The sequence below is a fragment of the Hemiscyllium ocellatum genome, chromosome 30 (genome assembly GCF_020745735.1).
Source record: "Hemiscyllium ocellatum isolate sHemOce1 chromosome 30, sHemOce1.pat.X.cur, whole genome shotgun sequence".
Lineage (NCBI taxonomy): Eukaryota > Metazoa > Chordata > Chondrichthyes > Orectolobiformes > Hemiscylliidae > Hemiscyllium > Hemiscyllium ocellatum.
Genome location: NC_083430.1, coordinates 27,388,249 through 27,398,398, shown reverse-complemented (window position 1 = coordinate 27,398,398; position 10,150 = coordinate 27,388,249).

The following is a 10,150-nucleotide window of genomic DNA, read 5'->3' as shown; positions in this document are numbered from 1 at the left end:
ATGTCCGTTTAAATGCCCTTAACATCGACAAGTCTACTACTGTTGCAAACAGGCCATTCCACACCCCTACTATCTCTGAGTAAAGAAACTACCTCTGATGTTTGTCCCAGATCTATCACCCCTCAATTTAAAGCCTTCCCCATCTGAGGAAAAAAAAGAGTCCCTGTCCACCCTATCTAACCCTCTGATCATCTTGTACGTCTCGATTAAGTCACCTCTCAACCTTCTTCTCTCCACCAAAAACAGCCTCAGTTCCATCAGCCTTTCCTCATAAGACCTTCCTTCCATACCAGACAACATCTGAGTGAATATAGCACGTAAACATCCTCTGAACCATTTCCAGAGCTTCCACATCCTTCCTATAATGCAGTGACCAGAACTGTACGCAATACTCCAGCTATGGCCTCAGCAGTGTCTTGTACAGCTGAAGCATGACCTCGTGGCTCCAAAGCTCAATCCCCCTACCAATAAACACCACAAACCATATGTCTTCTTAACAACCCTAACAAGTGGGTGGCAACTTTCAAGGATTTATGCACCTTGACACTGATCTCTCTCTGTTCATCCACGTTGTCCACCTACATTGCCAAGAAGTTTTCCATTAGCCCAGTACTCTGCATTCCTGTCACTTCTTCCGAAGTGAACTACCTCACTTTTTCACATTAAACTCCATTTGCTACTTCTCAGCCCAGCTCTGCATCTTATCTAAGCCCCTCTGTAACGCACAACATCCTTCAGCACTATCCACAACTCTACCTACCTTAGTGTCATCTGCAAATTTACTAACCCATCCTTCTATGCCCACATCTAGATCATTTATAAAAATGACAATCAGCAGTGGTCCCAAAACAGATCCTTGTGGCACACCACTGATAACTGAGCTCCAGGATGAACATTTCCCATCAACCACTATCCTCAGTCTTTCAGCTCGTCAATTTCTGATCCAAACACCTTCAATCCCGACAAGCTGTATTTTGTGCATTAGCCTATCATGTGGAACCTTATCAAACGCCTTACTAAAGTCCATATACACCAAATCAACTGCTTTACCTTCACCTGTTTTGTCACCACCTCGAAGAACTCAATAAGGTTAGGTTTAGTTAGGCATGGCCTACCCTTCTCAAAACTCTGTTTAGTATTCCTAATCAAATAATTCCTTTCTAGATGATTATACATCGTATCTCTTATAACCTTTTCTAACACCTTACCCACAACCAAAGTAAGGCTCACTTGCCTATAATTACCAGGGTTGTCCCAACTCCCCTTCTTAAACCTGGGAACATTTGCTTTTCCCCAGTGTTCTGGCACTGCTCCTGTTGACAATGATGACATAAAGATCAAAGTCAAGTGCTCTGCTACCTCCTCCCTGGCTTCTCAGAGAATCCTAGGATAAATTCCATCCGGTCCAGGGTTCTTATTTATTTTCTGATCTTCCAAAATTGCTAAAACCTCCTCTTTGTCAACTGCAATCCCATCTAATCTAGTGGCCTGTTTCTCTATATTCTCACTAACATTGCCCTTTTCCAATGTGAATACTGTCAAAAAGTATTCATTAAGTGCTTTTCTTCTGTCCTCAGATTCCACACACATTTTCCCACTTTGATTGGCCTTAATCCTACTGTATTCTGGGTAATCCTACTGTAGTCATTCTTTTGTTCCTGATATACTGATAGAAGACCTGAGGGTTTGCCTTGATCCTATCCCCCAACAATTTCTCATGTACCTTCCTGGCTCCTCTTAGCCCTCTCTTTCGATCTTTTCTGGCTAACTTATAATTCTCAAGCCCCCTAACTGAGCCTTCATGTCTCCTCCTCACATAAGCCGCCGCCTTTCTCTTAACAAGAGCTTCAACATCTTTTGTAAACCATGGCTCCCCATCTCAACAACCACCTGCCTGATAGATATATACTTATCAAGGACACACAGTAGCTGTTCCTTGAATAAGCTCCACAATTCAAGTCTGTCCGTCCGCTGGAGTTTCCTTCACCATCCTATGCTACCTAAATCTTGCCTAATTGCATCATAATTGCCTTTCCCCCAGTTATACCTCTCTCCCTATGAAGTGAACTATCATTTTGAAAGTGGAAAACGTGGAATTTTTGAGCACCCACTAATTTTCATCACCAGTGCCCTCCATTGTTGTTAATAGTTACAGTTCACTGATAGGACTGTGATACAACTGCAGGTTCATTTACATTGAAGTTAGTTTCAATGTCTTTACTATTTTTTAAAAAACTGCACAGCTAATATTTTGCCTGTCCCTGTCAACAGGGCGCAGTCAGATTTATTGCTGCTTTCTCCTGCATTTCCTAATTGTTTTGTTAGCCCCTCAAACTGATCCCATTTCTGAGAGAGTGAATTTTGCCATAAGTTGAACCAAAGCTGCTTTATTTTAGTAAGAACTAGGATATTCACCAGATCTCTCTACCTTCTGTTTTCTTTGTAATGGTCCATTTTTTTCAGCTACTTCATCAGTTGAAACTTATTGCATTTTACTCTGATAAATTGAGTGTTTAGAAGCCGGCCTTGTCGCTTGAATCTGTCATTAAAGCAAAGGTCACTGCCATTGTGTGGATCTACTGTATCTAATTAACATGGCTAATTAGAGTGGACATGTGCAAAGGTTTTAGTGATTTAAAATTGTGACACAAAACTATATTTTTCTAAGCTAAATTCTGATTAAACAATTTGCCAGGATGGCATCTCAGCACAATTACTGATACTGAGAGATGTAACAAAATTCTTTTCTCTGGCTGTTCACCTGTTCCTTTGTTGTTTTTTAGTGTGCGTGCCTCTGTCTCAATGAGGTGATCTTTATTCAGTGGTGCTCATGTGCACAGAGGTGATTAATAGACATTTGATAATTATTGCTCCAAAATAAACTCGTATTAATCAGTTTGAAAGTAACATATGTTTCGCCTGAGGCTGGAGACCCTCCGGCTTCCCCGCTGAGAGAGGCTCCAAGGCAGCAAGGGTATTACTCCACTCTTTGCAGACACATAACCAGCCGGCAGCTTTCATTGAGAATTTCATGGCATTCAAAATCTGAAATGGAGAAAATATGTTGATTTAGGGCATTTCTTTTTACAAAAAGGTTTATCTAAACATTTGGAATTTGGCTGAAATAAGAGGATTTGATGGGACAGATAAATTATTTCCTCAGCTGGTGTCAGATTATTAAAATTAACCAGGTCAATCAGGAGTTAAATGAAAAGGCACTTCTTTACAAAAATGTTCGTGAAAAACTAAAACTCTTCAACAGAAGACTATAGATTCTGCGTCAACTGAACTTTCAAACCAGGGGATGTTTGTTAGATGATGGTAATCAAAAACAAGTCTGTGGGTTTGAGATGCAGATCAGTTCATTGTCAAATTGAATGCTAGAATATACTTGAGGGGCTGAACAGTCTCTTATTCCTGTTACATCTGCATTAAGACTTTAAGCCAAAGCTTTCTATTATGCCTCAATAGCTAATCATAGCAATGTCATTGATACTCACTTATAATGTGTACATACTGACCAAAGATTTTGCTCAGATTTTCAAATCTAAATATTTTTTTTAAATTGAAATGTAATAAATGTGTCTGAAGAAGTTGACGTTAATTCAATTAGAGAAATTATACTGAAGAGGTAATTTCCACCTAGCACCTGATTTTTCTTGTGTATGTTTTACAGCATTTAAAGATTAACTAGGTAAAAACTGTCATGTTTCTAATTCATTTATGTTGTATTAAAGGATATAGAGTCCATTCACCTGGTTCACATAGAGGCTGCATATGTACAAAATTTCTAATCTGAAGCTGCTGTCCAAAGCAGCTTTCACACCATAGCAGATCTGTATAATCATCACTGCTTTTGACACACTGCACTTGTGTGGCTCACTGTACTTTGAAGGTAAACCCTTCCCAGCATAGTAGAAAATACTGAGCAGGTGAGGCACCACCTATGATCAGTTAACATTTCAAGCCAATGGGCTATTTGTTTGTTGTGGTTTTAGGTAAAACTGCTGGATTCATTCTTCTGCCATAAAGATCTTCAAGCTTAACAACTCTGAGAATTTATTAATGTGTTAGTCTATGCTACATGAAATTTATGTTTGGGTAACAAACAGTATAAGCAGAAGTTCTGCACAGTATAAGATCAGTTCAGAAATGCAAAATAATTAGTACTGGAGTAAAAATTGCAGGTTGTGCCTCTGTTAATTGTACCTACCTACCATAGCAGCACTTTGGGGTGGCACGTTGGCTCAGTGGTTAGCATTGCTGCCTGATAGCACCAGGGACCCAGGTTCAATTCCAGCATCGAGTGGCTGTGTGGAGTTTGCACATTCTCCCCCTGTCTGCGTGGGTTTCTTCCCACAGTCTAAAGATGTGCAAGTTAGGTGAATTGCCCTTAGAATTCAGGAATGTGTAGGTTAGGCGCATTAGTCAGTAGAAAATTTAGAGTAAAACGTTTTACCAAAGATTATACCATATTTACAACTGAATTGAGATTTAAAGCACTGTTGGGAACTTTAAAATGGCTTTGTAACTGAAGTGGAATAAAAACTCCTGCTAAAAGTTACAAATGGTGCAAGATGAACTCCCAGAAGGGATCTTACATTACTTGTATTAAGTGCATTCAGGGACAGAATTTGACAAAATTGTTATGCTGCTGGATTTGGACCGGTGCATACTTAGCCACTTTGCATTGTTGCAAAACTGGCAATAGTAAATTGTAGCCTGAAGGAATGTAAAGTGGTCCCCATCTTATTTATACAAGATGCAGACTAATGACAGTAGCTTAATTTTGTATTGAGTGCTAATTATTTATGTTCAATTTTCTCCAGACTTATGCTTGTTTGGATTCTGCCAGGAAAATGATCTGTCTATCCACATTTCTCCTTTTCACAGAGTCAACAGCTCCAATCTCCCTCAGAGTTCTGCTTTACTGAGACTGACCTTATTTAATTTCAACATTTACCTGTCCACTTCACAACAATGATTTCACTGCCTTCCCCTTCCCATTGCCTCCAGTTCTCCAAAATCTGTGGTTAACTAGAAGTATTAAAGATTAGTATCAGATTTAATGGAAAAACACGCAACTTTGCAAAAGTAGGTGGCATATCTGAAAATTGGACAGAATATATAAAAATAAAGAAAAGCCAAAAAATTAATAAAGAAAAAATAATAGAGTGCAAGGGAAAGCTGGCAAGAAGTATAAAAATAGATAGTGAGAGTTTCTTTAAATATTTAAAGAGTTCACAAAGTGAGTATTCTGTACAAAGCCAAACTGGAGAATGCTTAAAGTGAGCATTTCTTTTACATCCATCTTTGCTCTATGGGATGCAAGTAGCATACCAGATGCAGCAATAAATCAGGAATTAGGAGGCAGGGTCTCAGGAAAACCATAATTACTAGAGAAGTGGTACTAAGTAACAATGGAGCCATGGGCTATTAACTGTCTGGGTCCTGATTGACTTATTTTGGGACCTGAAAAGAAGTGACTATTAAAATCTTGATGAATCAGTTTTAATTTTCCAAAACTCGCTTGATTCAGGCACAATCCCATGAGATTGGAAGATAGTGAATGTAACACTTTTATTCAAGAAGGGAGGAGACAAATCAAGAAACCACAGGCCAGTTAGCTTAGCTTCTATCATACGGGAAAATGTTTAGAAGCTATTATTAAAGAAGTTATAGCAGACACTTGCATTGTTCAACGTTATCTTGTACTGTCAACATGGTTTTGTGAAAGGGACATTATGTTTGAACAATGTAGTGAAATTCTTTGAGGAGGTAACATGCTGCTGATAAAGGAGAAATGGACAATGTACTGAGACTTCTAGAAGGTTATTGTGGAATGTAAAAGTTCTTGGTGTATGGAGTATCATATTGGCATAGATAGAAGATTGGCTGACTAACAGGAATTTAGGTGTTAATGAGTCTTTTTGAGGTTGGCAAGATGTAATAAGCTGTGTACTAATTTTACACCAGTGTGAAATAAGATTTGGATATTTCTCTAATAAAGCAAATGACTATTAAATATGAATGATAAAGATAATGTTATATTTCAGAGGCAGTTGCCTATTATTTGCCCAACTTGATATTCAGTACAGTTTAAAGCAGAGGGTTGCAAAAGCACATAGGTGTACATAAATGCTCCATTATAACCACCTTGATGATAAATTTGGTCCCCTTTCCCCCTCTACAGACCTAAATCCAGGCTGACCTATAGTTTTCTGTTTTTTGCTTCCCTTCCTTGAATAGAGATGTTACATTTGTTCCTTTCAAATTTGATGGAAACTTTCCAGAGTCTAGATAATGTTGGAAAACTAACACTTACACATTTAACACCTCATTAACTAACTCTCTAAAGGTCCAGGGACGAAGTTCATCAAGACCTGGAAACCTATCAATACACAGTTCCATCAATTTCTTCAATACTATTTCATTTTCACCAAGTCTTTGTTTTTCTTCCACCTCCTATTGTATAGCTATTACTTGGATTTTTTTTGTATCCTCAATAATGAAGACAGAAGCAAAACCTTTGTTTCATCCACCATTTCCTTATCTACCATTAATTTCCCATTTTCACTCTTTAGAGGGCCAGCACTCACTCTATTTACACTTTTCCTGATTAGATACTTAGAGAAATTCTTGCTATCCATTTTGAATTTCTAGCTAACTTCCTCTCATACACTAATTTCTTTTTTTTCTGATTAATCTTGTAATCATTCTCTGATGTTCCTTATATTTTCACCAATCTTTTAACCTGCTATTCAAAGTTTGTGCTATAATATGCATTTCTTTAATATTTTCCTTAACTTTTTTTTTGTTAACCACCAATGGTGTGTCAGCCCCTTGGAATTTCTCTTCATAGTAACAGTATATTCATTCTGAGTATTCTGAAATATCACCTTAAATGCCTGGCACTATCTGTAACTGATCTATCTTCAAACTTAATATCTCATTCACTTCAGCTAGCTCGGCTTGCATGTCATAAAGTTGCTTTTATTTAACTTTAAAATATTAGACTTAGACTCACACTTCTCAAACTGCATGTAAAATTCAACTGTATTGTGATCACTGCTACTTAGCAGTGTCCTTACTTTGAGGTAATTGAGCAATTACACAATACCAAGCCTAATGTAACCTGCTTTCTGGTTGCAGTATGTACTCTCACAGGTTGTGTTGAGGAAGTGGGGATGCTGCAGAAGGATTTGGACTTGGATAGGCTAGGAGACTGCAAAGAAATGGCAGATGGAATACATGGTGAGAAAGAAGAATAAAGACACAGACTTTTTTAAATTAGGGAAGGACTTTGGAAACCTGAAGCACAAAAAGCTAGTTCAGGATTCTCTTAAGTTTAACAATAAGGTTCAGTTAGCAGTTAGGAAGGCAAATGCGATTCTAGCATTCATTTCAAGAGATTGGATATACAAGAGCAGATTTCCAACATCTGCATTATCTTACTTTTACCAGAGGTTTCCTTCCTTTCAGAATTGCAAAAACGTTTACACATAACCAACAATGTAACAAGTGTATTTGCAGTAACTCCAATGATTTGTCGTATTCATCAATTTTGTGCTGAGAAAAAATCCATAATGCACAGTTTTCTTGGAAGATATAATCTTTAAATATCTTAATAGCAGTTATAAATGTTGTACTAAGTAGCAATCAATCTCTTTTCCTCAAGTTGTACGCAAGAGTTAGTTAAATTGTATCTGTATGAACTGTGTTCAAATTTTATCCCTGATTGCTGTTGTTGCCATTCACGTGAAGTTAGAAGCAGATCCATGATTGATGGGAGTTTCTTTGTTGACTGTTTTGAATTAAAGTAGCAAATATGAAAGTTATTATTTTAATCTATTTGCATGTTGTTGCTGGCTATTTTTGAATTTGAAATTATTTTCTAAGAAAACTCAAAATAAAATCCCATGACATCTTGACACTAACTGAATCTGATAACTGGTATTAAACCATGATTTGTCAGCACTCTACAAATCCAATCTTTTTTTTTATCAGTTAATACTTTATAGACACGTGACTAGAACTTCGTGATGTGATATATGTGCTTAAAGCTTTCCCAGATATTTCTCACTTTGCTATTTCAACGAATGTGTTTACCGATTGATGTTTCCATTGCTAATGGCTAAAACATTCTCTGTTTTAATTTTAAGAAACGTCTTTAACAAAGGAGGTACCTTTTCATTGTGTCATATTGTATAAAGAAAGATAATCATTTAAACAGTCAATAGCAAACTCACAATTATGTACATAGATCAAATATTTCTACTTTTTCATCTGTTGACTTGAGAAAGCTCATTACAGAATGATGATAATTAATTAATCTCTGCACCTGGTGAATGTACACATAAACTTTAATTTCCTCAAAAAAATGGAATATTTGCAAAATGTTTCAGCCTTTGCCACTGCAAGATGTCAAGGGGTATAAATGAGCCAAAGGGGTATCCTGAACATCTCCAAGAATATATCCATTAAGTATTAAGAAGAGGGATGCACATATACATACAACTGGTTATAATTAATGAGGCCCCTCAAGCCTGCTCCATTTTTTCCTGTGACCTTGATTCTAATTTCATATCCACTACCAGCCCTCTCATCTATGTCCTTTGAGTTGCTTGTTAGTCAAGAGTTTATTTACCTGTAACTTAAAACATATCCAATTTTCTTTTCTCTTCTGCTACCTGAGAAAGGAAGTCTCAAAATCCTTTGAAAGAAAATAAACTCACAACTCTGCCTTAAATGGAAGATCCCTTATTTTTAAAGTATCCCTTTAAACCATCAATTGTAAGAAATAGGAACAGGGAGAGACTGTTCGGCCTCTCAAGCTTGCTCTGCCATTCAATAGAATCATGCTCATCCCAAACAGGCAGTTCTAGGATGTGTGTGTTTTGGCAGCCCAATTTGGCTATAATGTCTCTGAAGAATTGGGTAGCGATATATTAGAGAATGCTTACCTATATTGGCAATAGCACCATTCCAGTGGGGATCGGTTCTCATGTTTTCTTCTGCAAATATGCAGATCTCAGCGCCAAAATCTCTACTCCATTCCACACGTGCGCCGATGTCAATTGCCGACAGAGCAGCTTTCTGTGAGATGTACTATACAGAGAGCACCTTTCTTACATTTCTCAAATGGACTGTGTCAAATTTACTTTTGTTTCACAAATAAATATGATTTCGACCTTCTGTGTGGAGTTTGCATATTCTCCCCATGTCTGCATGGGTTTCCTCCCACAGTCCAAAGATGTGCAGATTAGGTGGATTGGCTGTGCTAAATTACCCGTAGTGTTAGGTGGATTAGTCAGGGGTAAATGTAGGGGAATGGGTCTGTGTGGGTTGCTCTTCGGAGGGTCAGTGTGGACTTGTTGGGCCGAAGGGCCTGTTTCCACACTGTAGGTAATCTAATCTAATCTAATCTTCATTCAGGCTCTGCTATACTTTATGTTAGGCTTTTGGGTGATGTTTGAGTGATTATGAGTGATATGTTTTGCAGCCCTGCCCCTAATTCTACTTTTGCCTTAGGCCCGTTATTTCTATTAAGTGGGGTTTTGCTGGAACACAGCTATGTTGTTGTAGGAGAACTACCTGTATTCTTCATGTCCACTTTCCTGTGTTTTCTCCCTAATCCTCAATTCCTCTACTGATTAAGAATTTATCAATCTCAGCCTTAAATATATTCAAGGGCTCTGACCCTACAGCTCTCTGTGGCAAGGAGTTCCGAAGACTCCCAATGTTCCGAGAGAAGAAATTCCTCCTCATCTCAGTCTTGAATTGGCAACCCTTATTCTGAGACTTTGCCCTCTGCTCCTAGGCTGTCCCATGAGGGGAAATGTCCTCTCAACATTTACTCTGTAATATCCCTCACTCTTCTAAATTCCAATGAGTAAAGGCCCTGCCTGTTTAACCTTTGCTCATAAGACAAACCCTCCATACTGGGAATCATTCCACTGAACCTTCTATGAACTGCCTACAATGAAATGATATTTTTACTTAAATAGTTAAAAATCACACAGTAGTAGGTTATAGTACAACAGATTAATTTGGAAGCACTAACTTTCGGAGCACTGTTCCTTCATCAGGTGATTGACAACTACCTGATGAAGGAGCATATCTCCGAAAGCTAGTGATTCCAAATAAACCT